The sequence below is a fragment of the Crocuta crocuta genome, unplaced genomic scaffold, assembly GCF_008692635.1.
Source record: "Crocuta crocuta isolate KB4526 unplaced genomic scaffold, BGI_CrCroc_1.0 scaffold163, whole genome shotgun sequence".
Classification (NCBI taxonomy): Eukaryota; Metazoa; Chordata; class Mammalia; order Carnivora; family Hyaenidae; genus Crocuta; species Crocuta crocuta.
Genome location: NW_027529533.1, coordinates 4625365 through 4639111, shown reverse-complemented (window position 1 = coordinate 4639111; position 13747 = coordinate 4625365). Strand labels below are relative to the sequence as shown.

Here is a 13747-nt window from a genome sequence, read left to right as displayed (position 1 = left end):
TATATATATATATATATATTATATATATATATATATAAAAAATGCATCTCCAGGAGATTGCCATATCTGTATGACATTATGTAACATTTAGTCTTGTAATGTTCAGAGGATCATGATGGCATAGAAACTACTGAGTATTTTTCACTTTCCATGTTTAACAAAAAGAATTTTATCAACAGAAATCTTTCCAGTCAGGGAAAAATGTCTGAGTATAGAACTATCTAAATCAATTTTCTCTCCACATTCTCAGCAGAATACAGCTATGACTCACTGGAGTAATACAGTGGAAAATCCAATGTAAGCGACTTGTATGTGCCCTGGAGTTTTAAATCTTATTACACTACCTGGTTTGAAACAATATAGTTAGGGGGTCAGTTAGTATGGTATTTTTTTTCCCTTTACAACCTTAGTTTTGCAGGAGGCACTCAGTCACGCAACTGTTTTAAAATGCATCAATTGGGTTGAGATTTGCCCTACAAGCTGTTACATTAGATTTAGGGAAGGTGGGTAGTTTTTTGACTGAAATGTCAAAAATGTTTCTTAAAAGTTTAAAGTTACTTATAGTTTCTGAAATATCTGTAATACCTGAATTGTTTGTAGTATCTGAATTTAGCTTATGTATTTAAGCTCATTTAGCTATTTATGTGTGCATATGTATGTATATGTGTGTGTGTTTCCCCTCAGAATTTGATTTTTATGTATATTAGCACTTCACAAATTTGAAAACAATATGAAAACCTTAACGACCTACCATAATGTTCTTTCTTATATTTCTTCTATGAAAGTAGTTTAAAGTATCCTTTATAGACCACCCAAAAGATAAATTAATACCACTTATTTCATTACAAGAGAAAAAAATTGCTTTCTATATAAATAAGGTCATTAGTTTCTGAATCTTAAAAAAACATTTTTTGAGAAAATGTTAGAAACTTTATCCATCAATTCTAATTACAGTATCTACTTTAGAAAAGGCTATTTTAGTACCATCTTTATCTTTTCAGAAGTTTTGGTTGTCACATAAGCAATTTAACATCTTCATTTGATTAAGGTGTCTATTAACTGCTCCTATTTCATCCAAAACTCTTCACTAGATAACTCTATGTCCATGAAAACAACAGATTACCAAACTAAGAATAATAATTCTTTCTGAATTTCCCACTAATAATGAATTGCTACTTCTCCACTTGTTTTTACATCTGCTGGTCAACCTGTAATTAATGCATTTTAGTTAAATGGTAAATCTGATTACTGGAGCCAGGAAATAATAATTTTACGCATCCAGTTAGCTTTACTTCCCAAAGTAAGAACATAGTATAATACCTACCCATGGGGCACTTGGTGAGTGAGTAGGAAAGCAGAGAAACCTAGATGCTCATCAAAGGTGCAGAATATTACAATTCATGTAAATGAAAAAAGTCACCTCAGATAATGAATAATTGCACCCTACAGAGCATGTTGGAGAAAGCAACCACTATGGTTATGTAATAAATGAGGTCTCTTCATTTAAAATCTAAACTGCACAAATACAAGCACTGAGAATGTTCTGCAATTAGTTGTTAATCATAAGGTAAGGCAATGACAATACCAGTGCAGATAAGTGTGATATGGACTAAGAGAAATTTGTGCCAGAACAGAAGAGAAACATTTGCTTTGCTAATTCTTTGGGAAAGGGTATAGAAATTAATATTAGTATATCTCCAGTATATTCTGTTCAGAGTTCAGTGTATAAAACTATGTTTACTCTAGCTGTAACAACCAGGTCATGAATTCATGGTTCGTGGGTTCGAGCCCCGCATCGGGCTCTGTGCTGACAGCTAGCTCAGAGCCTGGAGCCTGCTTCAGATTCTGTGTCTCCCTCTCTCTCTGACCCTCCCCTGCTCGCACCATCTCTCTCTGAAAAATAAATAAAACATTAAAAAATACTTATCTTGGGATCATTCTTTTGTCTAAGAGGGAATACTAAAGAGTTCTCATTAGACTAGGTTAACTGGCCCCTTAAGCCTGCTCTAGGAAGCAGTTTCAAGATAAGTACTTGGTTATGATGAAATAAAGCAATCAGCCCATAATAAACCAAAAATACACACACACACACACACACACACACACACACACACACACACACACACACTCTGTGGTACTGAACTAAAGATTCAGGTAAAGAGACAACACATAAAGATGTTCTTAAGTTATCTAGGATTGCAATTAGGTAATTAGATGCATCTCTGTCTGTCTCTCTGTCTCTCTCTCTCTCTCTTTTCTACAAGGTTATAAATATTCTTCTTCTTTTTTAGCAATAAATGCCCCAAGTTTAAAGACACTTTTCAATAGCCATTTAGCTGTTAAACATGAGACAGGACCAACAAACACATTTCTTGTGTTTTCCATTACAACATATCACTTTCTGAGTTACTTTATGTATTCTGGAATGATTGTGATATGAGTGTGTTTGACATAAGACACAAGCTCTCACTTTTTCTCTCCTGTCATTAAAGTACAATCCCTGCATTTCAGCACAGACTTCAGTAAACTGGTCAGTCAGAGATAGTACACATCCTATTTAAAGTCAGCAGTGTGAAAGTTTTCATTCTCTCAACTTCAAAGTACATTTTTTTCATGCACACATTACTTATAATTTGAGTTTCAGTGACTGTATTTAATTCTTCAGATCTACTTCAATGCTGGCAACAGTTTTTACATTTATTGAACTATCATGAAAAGCATCCTCTATCAACAAAATTATGGCCTAATAGTTCAAAGATAATTAATATTACCATTTAAATAGGGAATAGAAGAACTATTCTTATGTTCCTTAGGAACATATTTAAAATTGTTAAATTAATTTAAAATTTCAGTCTCTGAAAACACCTATTAACAAAATGTGAAGACATTAAAGCCTAGATTCTATGTTGGATCTCACTGCAGGGTGCTTCTGATAAACGTTTTTATTGCAACACCTGAAAATGATGAACAGGAACTTATATCTACAAAGTTTAATTATTGTCAGATTAAGGTTTTGTTTGATAATCATATCAGAAAGTAAACTGCTAATTTAAAAAGTAAAAGTATATAAGAACAAGAAGTTCAAACAGTCATTGACTTTTGCTATATGTCTCAGATAGGAATTTAAAATGCTCTTGCAACAAGAATTCAAAGTTTGCTGCAGCCTGAAACTGACAACTGACGGTCACAAAGACAGCTAAGGGACTTAAAAGTCATATTTCAGGTCATATTTTTTCTTCAGTCTGTGGATGACATCCTGAGATTATGAGACCTATAGAAAACAGCCATAAGCAGTCATCTAAAAATTATGCCTACTAAATGAAAATAAGTTAAAAGTTGCATTTAAAATAAAGGTAAAACCTACACAAATAGAAACATTAGCAAATTATGATTTTTTGAACATTCTACTATCACGACTAATTTTAATTTAATGACAGTTTCTTATACATCCTATTTTGCTACATTCCAGACATTCAGACTTTAGAACTATAACTAGTTTATATATAGCTTTATATTTACAGTTACACATATACATGACACAAGTTAAATATATTTCTTTTTTCAAAAAAAGAAAATATTCTTGTGAGCTTTTTATTTCCTAAGAATATTTTATTCATAAAAATATAGTTCTGCTTTTCATTAATCCTTTCAGGGAAAGATTGCTCAAGTAACTAATTTTCCCTTAAGGTGAGAAATTTATGTTAAACACTAAGCACATCATGTGAAACATTCACTATGTTACAAGAGACATAATAAGTAGTTGTAGTAGTAATAGTATAATAGCAGTACAAGAAGAAACAGCAGTAATGTAGCTTTTGTAATCTAGTCAACACAGGGAGAGATAACCCTAGGTTAATACTATAGCATACCATTAATTCATCACTTACTATATCTTAACATATTGGGTCAAGACTTGATTTGCATTTTGTTCTTTAATCCTCGTGAGAAACTTGAGATAAAGAAATTATTATTCACATTTATTTTATAAGAGAACTGATGTTTAGAGGTTTTAAATACCTTATTTAAGATTCAACAGTTTCTAAGTGTTCAAACCAGATTTCAAAACTGCTACCCAAGCTTACAACTACTTTACAGTATGCGATAACTTTAGATAATATAGAATATAAGATAGACCATAGGCACAGATATTGTCTTATGAAAAAAGCTAGACACACAATAAAGTTTATAAGACTTTCACATTTAAAACAATTAAAACTGTTTTGTTTTTTTCTTTTCTTTTTTTTTTTTACTTTAAAGTATCCTCTCAACTTTGGGTTCATGTATCATAAACAACAATTTGAGCATTTCTATAAAACATATTTAGGATTCACTGCTACTATTAACTGAATGTTAGTGCTCCATCCCTCAATTCTTATGTTGAAATGCAAACCCCCAACATGAGGGTATTAGAGGATGGGGCCTTTGCAAGGTAATTAGGTCCTGAGCTTGGACCCCTCATGAACTGGACTGGTGCCCTTATCTGAAAAGACACCAGAACTTGATCTCACTCTCTGATCTCTGCCATGTGACAGTACCAAAACATGGTAATCTGACAACCAGGAAAAGAGCTTTCACTACATACCAGATCTGCCAGTGCCTTGATCTCAAGACTCACCAGTCTCCAGAACTGTGAGAAATCAATGTTTGCTGTTTAAGCCACCTAGTCTATTTGATTCTGTTACAGCAGCCTCAACGGACTCAGACAACGGCCTCCCCCAATTATCATATGTTCATTACTGTAAGTTCTGAGGAAAGTAATATTATTCTAAAGATCCTAATTTTTATAGTAAACACAACTATTTTTTTATTTTATTACATTTTTTTAGGATTTGTAAACCTAAATAAACTTTCACCATGACAACTGACATGACTTAATAGTGAATGATTCCAGAAAATTCTTTTAAGGGTTAGTGAGATACAGTGAGATTGGTTAGCTGATTTCACTGTATCTCACTCTTATGTGAGTGAGATATGCATTATTTTTGAGGCTAAGATAAAAGGAATCACATAATAATGTGCTGTCCATGATATTGTTGGGCAAACAGCAAGAATTATTATTTTTTATATAGGCATGTCTTTCAGAAATGATCTTGTTGATGAATGTGAAATAACAAGAAAAAAGTACCATGATTTCCAGCAGAGATGATATGATTTTAATATTGTTTAATTAGGATAACACATCTGTCCTTAATTTTCTTATAAGATAATACCATTAGTCATGAAATCAACAGGTATGCACTTATGCTGCAATTCTTTGTTTTTTAATCTTCTCAGAATAATTTTATCTCTAGCTATGATATGTTCCTATGTACAATATGTGCACTGTCTTGATGAACTTCACATTATACATAGAATGGGTATGTGACCTAATCCAAAACTAAATATTGAAACAGAAATTTGTTTAAAATAGATCAAATGGTTAGTGTTCTAAAAATAAATGAACTTCAGTTAGTGATGTCTACTTTACCATATTTTAAAAAAAGCAGTAAATGACACAATGATTACTTGCCCCATATTAATACAATTACGAAGAAAAGTTTCTAAGACGCTAATATTTGTCAACGACATTGATCTATTTTATTTAGTAATTTTAAAAAATTTTTATTTTATGTTTTTTAAGAGTTAAAAAAAGAGTTAATGAGACATCTGAATGAAAAATAAATAAAATGTCAAAATAATTGAAAAGACTCTTGGTGGTTAATTTTATATATCAACTTGGCTAGGTTATGACGCCCAGTTGTTTGGCCAAACATTAATCTAGATATTCCTGAGAGGTATTTTTAGCTGTGACTAATAATCAAATCAGTAGAGTCTGAGTAAAGTAGATTATCCTCCATAATATGGGTGGGTCTCATCCAATCAGTTTGAAGGCCATAAGAGACTGACAGGGCAGGTGGGGATGGGGGCTCAAACTTACAAACTGAAATCATGACCTGAACTGAAACCAAGAGTCAGAAGCTTAACCAAATGAGTCACCCAGGCACCCCACAATATCCTTTTCAATTGTTTAACTTGGTGTGCTTTTATGTCTTCAACAAAGATTTCTAATTATGTTTTTTCTGTATTATTTTTTGTAATTGATTTTTTTTTTTACTTTAGAGAAAAATAAATTTAAAATACCTACTGGTGATAATTGTTGACTTTTTGTGTGTGGTAAGGCACTCTGTATCATTCATGGTCTTTCTTCTTCCTTTTCATTCCTTGCCCTATATATTTTATACATATTATTTATAGAAATATGCATGCATATATATTTATACACATATGTAACATATAGAAACATTTTAATAATCAATTTATATTTATTATAATTACAAATAAATATATTAATACTGTATGTTATATATTATAGATATATATTAAACATCTGTTCTCTGTTTTGTTAATTTCTTCATTTCGATAGTATCTGTTTTCACATTTTTTTTAATTTCTGAATTTTCTCTCTCCTTTATGCTTCACTTTACTTGGTTTACATATTAGTGCTACTTTTAATATTATAAATATTACTTGCATATTTTTATATAGAGAGAGCCTGCTTGGGATTCTCTCCCCCTCTCCCTGCCTCTCCCCTGCTTGTGTGGTCTCTCTCTCTTTCTGAAAATAAACTAAAAAAAAAAAAGAAATAAAAACGACATTGCATTTCTAAAACTTCTATAGAATATATTTGGCTTACTGAAAGTACTAAAGTAATAATTTAATACCATAATTTATCTACCAGCTTGATTTTTAATCACTCATACACACATCTCCTTGCTTCCTATTCCTACTCTATCATCTGCTAACCTGTTAACGCCATCAACTTCATGAGGAACTTTATTACACATAGTTTACAACCTCACCCTCGACCATGACTCCTGCCATCAAAGCCAGGGACTTCAATATTCACATCAGTACCAGATTCATCTTCACTAGCTCGATACTCCCCAATTACCCTCTACTGAAAGAACCATAACTTTCACCCCAGCTCAGTCACCCTCTCAAAGATTACCTGGATCATGAAATCATATGAAGGCATTCTATCTCTGACATTGTACACATGGAGGTTTCCTCTTCTCCACGGGACTCCTATTCTTTTCTCTCCTCCTCACCTGTGTACTTATAGTTCAGACTAACTGAGCTTTTTGTGCTATTTCACAAGCCTCTCTTCTCCACATAAGTGAAATTTTCCATTCCTTACAACTGCTTCGGATAGGCAGAATTTTCTTCAGACCTCTAACGCACCCCTGGCCCACATTCTCACCAAATGCAGTTTCCCAGACACTGCCCATCTACTTCATCTGTTTCTTTTTTTTCTACCTCCTTCTTGCCTGCCTTGGGATTACAAAGGAAGAAAGGTCCTTTTTCTTGAAGTGATCTATCTGAGCTTTTGATTTTATCCCCTCAGAATCTCAATTTGGCCATCAAATATCCCTGCTGTCTTACATCACTTGGGTTTCCTTATATTCCATTTCAGTATCTGTGAAATGGCCCATATGCATATTTAATGAATTCACACACATGAAATACCTGACAAAGTATGCAGTACACATGAAGTGCTATGAAATGTTATATTTTATTATTGTTAGTTGAATAGTGATCATATTAATAGTTTTACAATTATTTTTACATGCCCTATGCAGTGTTTTGTACCTAAGCATAGACAAATAAAAACAGTAGGATACATCTACTGCCTATTTTTGTTCTAACATTTTTCTCGTAGACATCCATTATTGAATTAACACCATTCTAAACATTTATAGGTGTAAGAATTAAATAAGAAAATCCTTACAATGGCTTAACACTTTGCCAAATGAATAGTAGGCACTTGACTAATATTAGTAAATGTAATTGTGATGATTAGATAATGACAACACTGATATGGATTAGATATCCTTAGATATCACCATTAGGTCTTTGAAAAGGAGCTAAGCAATTTGCCACAGGCCATGAAGATGGTAATGGTGGAGATGGATGCTTGTGATCACATTAACTCTGACTCTAGTTCACTGGATCTGTACCCTTGGAAGCAGTATACTAACTTCCTGATTTTTTAATTATCTCATTCCATGCATCCATCCATATTAAATTTACAATTCAGACAATGATTACCATCCTTCTTGTAACTACTCACTGTCCTCCCATATCACCAGCACACTGTCTGTCTGTAGCAATCAGGAGTTGACTTTCTGAACTCTGACTTGTGTCAGCCATTGAACCAGAAAATTTACATGCGTCAACTAATTTTATCCTTACCATAACTGTATAATTCTGGTATTATCATCTCCATTTCTAAAATGAGCAAAATTAGTTGCATGAGATTCAGATATTAAAAATGTATGGATTATATGGTTATAGGAATTATAGAATTAATAATGTGTGGACCCAGTACTGGAACCCAGTAGCTTGGCTCACTGTACTCATAAGGATGACACCTCATTGACCTCAGTGTCCAGATTAGTGGCACATAACTGATGCCTAATACATGGTGGCTGAACAAATTCCTGTGCCAAAATTACTATAACAATGCGTAAATAAAAATAAAGTGAAGAGAAATCTTTGAAATACTGGGAAATAACTTTTCTTTCCAGTTCTGGTGGATAAATATCTGAAGAGAGTTCTCAGTTGTCATGTTTGACCTGAACCAAAAGCTTTGTCCGTATGGTCTTAACATATACCTATACTTATTTTAAAAAAAAAAAAAAAAAAAAGGTGAGGACACCTGGGAGGCTCAGTTGGTTGAGTGTCTGACTCTTGATTTCCACTCAGGTCATGATTTCATAGTTCGTGAATTCAAGCCCCACGTCAAACTCTGTGCTGACAGTGCAAAGCCTGCTTGGGATTCCCTCTCTCTCTCTGCCCTTATCCCACTTACGTGTGTGTGCTCTCTCTCTCTCTCAAAATAAATCAACTTTTGGGGGAAAAAAGATGTAGGGGTGCCTGCGTGGCTCAGTTGGTTGAGCATCCAACTCCTGATTTCAGCTCAGGTCATGATCCCAGCGTCATGGGATCAAGCCCTACATCAGGCTCTGTACGGACCATAAAGCTTGCTTAGGATTCTCTCTCTCTCTCTCTCTCTGTCTCTCTCCCTCCCTCTCTCTCTCCCTGCTTCCCTCTGTTCTCTCCCCTGCTCATGCTCTCTCTCTCTAAAAAGTTTTAAATTTAATTTAAATTTTAAAAAGGTATAAACAAACAGAATCAATCATGGATACTGCCTAGGTACTGTGTAGTTACAGAGATCCAGATCCTTCTTATGTAACTATAATGAGGTAGAGACATTTTATTAATCTAATATTTGACAACAGTTGCCCCAAGAAGATCACTTTTTTAAAATATATATTTTGAAGTGTTCAAGGTGATGGTGAAACTGGAAAGGCCAGAGGGAGATATTATGCTGCAGAAGAGGGTGATGTTATTTTTCACGATAGAGGACTTGGTGGTACATGGGGGACTGTTGTACTGTTCCTGAAAGGAAGAATGAGAATGAAGAACGTAGAGAAAGCACCAGGAAGATACAGAACGTCAGTATGCACTGAGGATGAATGAAAAACTAGGGTCGTAATTCTATTGGGTGGAAACAGCCAGGTAAGCCAGGTAAGGCTGTTTGTATTGCTGGATGCAAATCAGCCTCCATCACACCTGAACAAGTTTCAGTAAAGAGTACTGTGCTCACGGAGTGCTGGTGGTTGCAGTTTTATGTGGAATCCAATGGACCATGCTTCCTAATTAGGCTGGACAGGATTGCACAGTGACAGATACAGCGAAGGAGAAGCCCAGGAGGCAGAGGCTTTTATAAAACACAGCAATTTTCAGAAACCTGAGTGAGAGCTTTGGACACTGAGGGAGTATGAAAATGGCATGACTCTGTGGCATGTGCCTCATTTTAAATCAGGAGCAAGGTCTTGGACTTGGACTAAAGATGGGTAATTTTTTAAGTGTCCAAAAGAGATGAAGAGATACACAGATAAGAATGGTAATGTGGCTTTAGTGCTGTGAGAAAGAAACGTCTACAACACTTTCTGGGCACATACTCTGGTTACAAATGAACAGATAAATATATTTGGGGCTTTTTAAAATTATATATATTTATAATTGGGGCTTTTTTTAAAGCGAGGGTAGAAAGAGGGTGAGTTCCCAAGAGGTGCCAACAGGAAAAATCAGAGTTGGAAAAATATAATATGTACAAGTATGTACACAGTATGGGGATATTTTAAAAAGTGAGAACTAGAAATTAGCACATGCATGCTACACATTTTCAAAGGACTATACAGTCTTTATTGAAAAGCTTACTAATTAATAACTTTTTATGCATATTGACTGTGGTCATTTTACCTTATTTTTTCTATTAATTGTACTCAAAACTACCAATTCTAGGGATTCACTCCTGTTTCAGTACAAAATCTCATGCTTACCTTGCATGAAGAAAGTGTATAGAAGACAAAGGTAAATGTTTATGAGTAAGAAAACTGAGTAGCAACAATTAATTAAAACTGACCACCATCATATGCAAAGGATGTGTGGTGTGTGCCTACATGGTCTTCAAATAAAATAAAACACAAACTCAATGGGAAAGGAAATCATGAAAAAGAAAAAGAAAACAACTAAACCAAATCCTCTAATGTGCTTACGGACACTCCTCATAATCATCTGTTACATCATTTCAGGTAAGTTTTTCATTCTCTTCCAAACTACTGTGAAGACTATATTTTTATCCTTTCAAATATACCTTCTCATTCTTTCTAATTCTGATTAGTTGCAACACCCTCACTACACTCAGTATTAATTGTGTTAGGAGTAGAACAAGCTGATCGACAATAGTTCAAACAGCTCGGCCCCACAGTGTTCCGCTGAGTTCAGGAAAAAAAACCCGGTAACAACGCAGATTTACCAGTTCCTTCAATAACAGCATCATTTGATTCTAAGACAATTTCACTGTGATACCAAAGGCACACAGTTAAAAAATTTCATTTCTAATTCCTCCTATACCACTAATATGTGTGAAGACTTAAATGAACTACTTAAGGGGTGCCGGGGGGGCTCACTCGGTTAAGTGTCTGACTTCAGCTCACGTCATGAACTCACAGTTAGAGGGTTTGAGCCCTGCATTGGGCTCTGTACTGACTGCNTATAAACTGTGTGTGTGTGTATATATGTACCCTTGCTTTTGCAATTCTACCATGGCTCCTCATTGCCCAACAATGATATGCAAACTATTTAACTTGGCATTCCTGGAAACTGCCTAAATATTTAGAGGACATTTGCCCTGTAACCCTTACTCAAATCAATCTGTCCTGTCAACATAATAGAGTCATGCTCCCCTAGGAATGTGCCCACACCTAGCCAGTGCCTCTCCCATTCAGAAATACTCCCTCTCCCTCATCTTTATTATATACTCTTTTTTTTTTTAAATATTTTTATTTATTTCTCTTTATAAAATTTATAGAAATTTATAAGATTTCTCTTAAAGAGAGAGAGAGAGCGTGAGCAGGGGAGGGTCAGAGAGAGAGGGAGACACAGACTCTGAAATAGGCTCCAGGCTCCGAGCTGGCAGTCAGCACAGAGCCCGACGCGGGGCTCAAACCCAGGAACTGCGAGATCATGACCTAAGCGAAAGTCGGACGCTTAACTGACTAAGCCACCCAGGCGCCCCGACTATATACTCTTTCTTTATAGCTTCAAGACATTCCTCCAATTGTGCCAATCTTTAAAGACCATTTCTTCCGCTGAACTTCTGTAATACACCTTTGTATTTATGATTTTACAGCTATTCTTACTTACAAAAGAGGCTCTAACTTATTAATGGCTTGGTTTGTATATTTTAAATATCCTCAAGCCAAATAGGTGCTCAGAAAATGTTTACTCATAGATCACACAAGAATTCTTTCAGAATAGTTCTTAGAAAAGGAAAGTAAATATTTGTGTATTAGGGGTTTTATTTTTTTTTTCTCTTCCATGCCCCAGGACACACTCAAAATACTCACTCTAGATGTGTTTTGGTTTAGCAGAAAGAATCCTTTCAATAAAAAAAAAATAATCAGAGTCAAAGAATCTTAAAACTGTTACAGTAATTAAGGATGCTTTAGTTCAATCTATTCATTTAGAAAGAAGAAAAAAAAACTGAGTCCCAGAAATGATGTCTCTTTATTGAAGTCATAATTTAGTAAGTCTCAGGGCTAGTAGAGAAAGAAATGGAACCATGATTCCTCAAACTTAGCTCAGATTTCAGCTACTACAGCAAGGATCTTAACTCTGCTATGCCAGATCATACTCTCTCTGATGGTCTGAACTGCATTGATTCTGTTTTAGCACTCTAGTCTCCTCACTGAGTCACACAGAATCTGTCACAGAGAAGTCATTTCAGAATTGTCTGTCAAATGAATACTGAATGGTTCCTTATATAGGACATCAGATGAAGAAGAATGTAACTCCCAAAGAGGGCACTATTCCAAAGCATTGTTTTCCAGATGTCAGCTTCTTATTGAAAACATTGCTACATACTCAGAGAGAAAAAAAGGAAAGAAAAACTACATTCTAACTTAGAGTTTTCTAACTACAGCACACTGCCCTCTCAGTGAATTGCCTTTAAGATTTCTCTTTTTCCCAGTAGAAATATAGACACATGCCATCATTTCTTTGCCTGAATCTTTACTTTGAGGAAATTTATAGTCTAAGAATGCAGAGGTCATAAAAGAGAGGCTGCAAGTGGAAATAAGGAAGAATCCAGATACACAGTCTGAAAGAATTAAGATCAAGCACTTTGATTCTACCTCTAGGTGCTGTTCGGTAATCAATCTACCCCTCTACAAACACCTGTTTCTTATACCCTACCATAAGTTTGGCACAGAGCTGGTCATTTGGACAGACTGTATTTAAAAATGCCATAATGAGATCTCTGCTTTCCAGAAGTTTACAAGACCTTTAGAAAAACAAAATTTATAGGCGTAAATCATTATATATTACCTGTTAAAATACACAATAACTATTAATATAGGTATACAATGTCATATACAATTCCATAGTTTCTTCTACACAATTCTGAAGTACATAAAGCTCTCAATAGGGAAAGTTTTCCCATAAGCCATTTGAAAGCAAAATCTGACATGATCTGAGCTCTTTAGGTGACAAACACTGTCATCAAAGGATTTGAAGCTATTTATGAAGTTAATTTATCCCACTCCATGACTGACATGACTCAGAGCATATAGAGAACTGAAGAATATTAATGTTTTTCTTCATGAAACAGTGCCCCAGGTCTCACTGGTAATGTTACAAAAAATATTGTATGTCCTCAATAGACTTTCTAAAATCTGAAAAACCCTGAGTCGTAAAATGGCCTTGAGGCTTCACAAAATATACTGTAGACGTGTGAAATAAAGAGGCAGGTTATCACACTACATTTTTGAGGCATAAATTTTTTTAAAAAGTTATAATTCCCAGGAGATGGGATAAAGAAGGAACTCAAGCAATCAGCAAGGAACCTTGAAGTATAGGCAAGAACGGGTACCCGGACACAACAGAGGAGGTGAGGATGCAGGACAAGACACAACAGGAACACAGTGTGGGGGTGGACGTAAGTCCAGGCTCTTACAGCAGCAGGAGAGGGAGGGCCCGGCCAGCTAGAAAATGGGGGGCAGAGGAAGAGGGGACAGGATGGGAGGAGAACATTGGTTCTGGGTGTGAGGGATTAAATTTCAACAAAATAGAAAAAAATAAAAGAAATAACAAGTGCCGGGAATTGGATTTGAATTTGTAAAAAAAAAAAAAAAAAAAA

General features: G+C 34.9%; 1 protein-coding gene across 1 annotated transcript in view; it reads right to left on the bottom strand.

Moving 5' to 3' along the window:
* The window catches only part of MDGA2 (MAM domain containing glycosylphosphatidylinositol anchor 2), an 811206-nt gene that overhangs the window by 346367 nt on the left and 451092 nt on the right, over positions 1 to 13747 (bottom strand). The window lies entirely within an intron of this gene.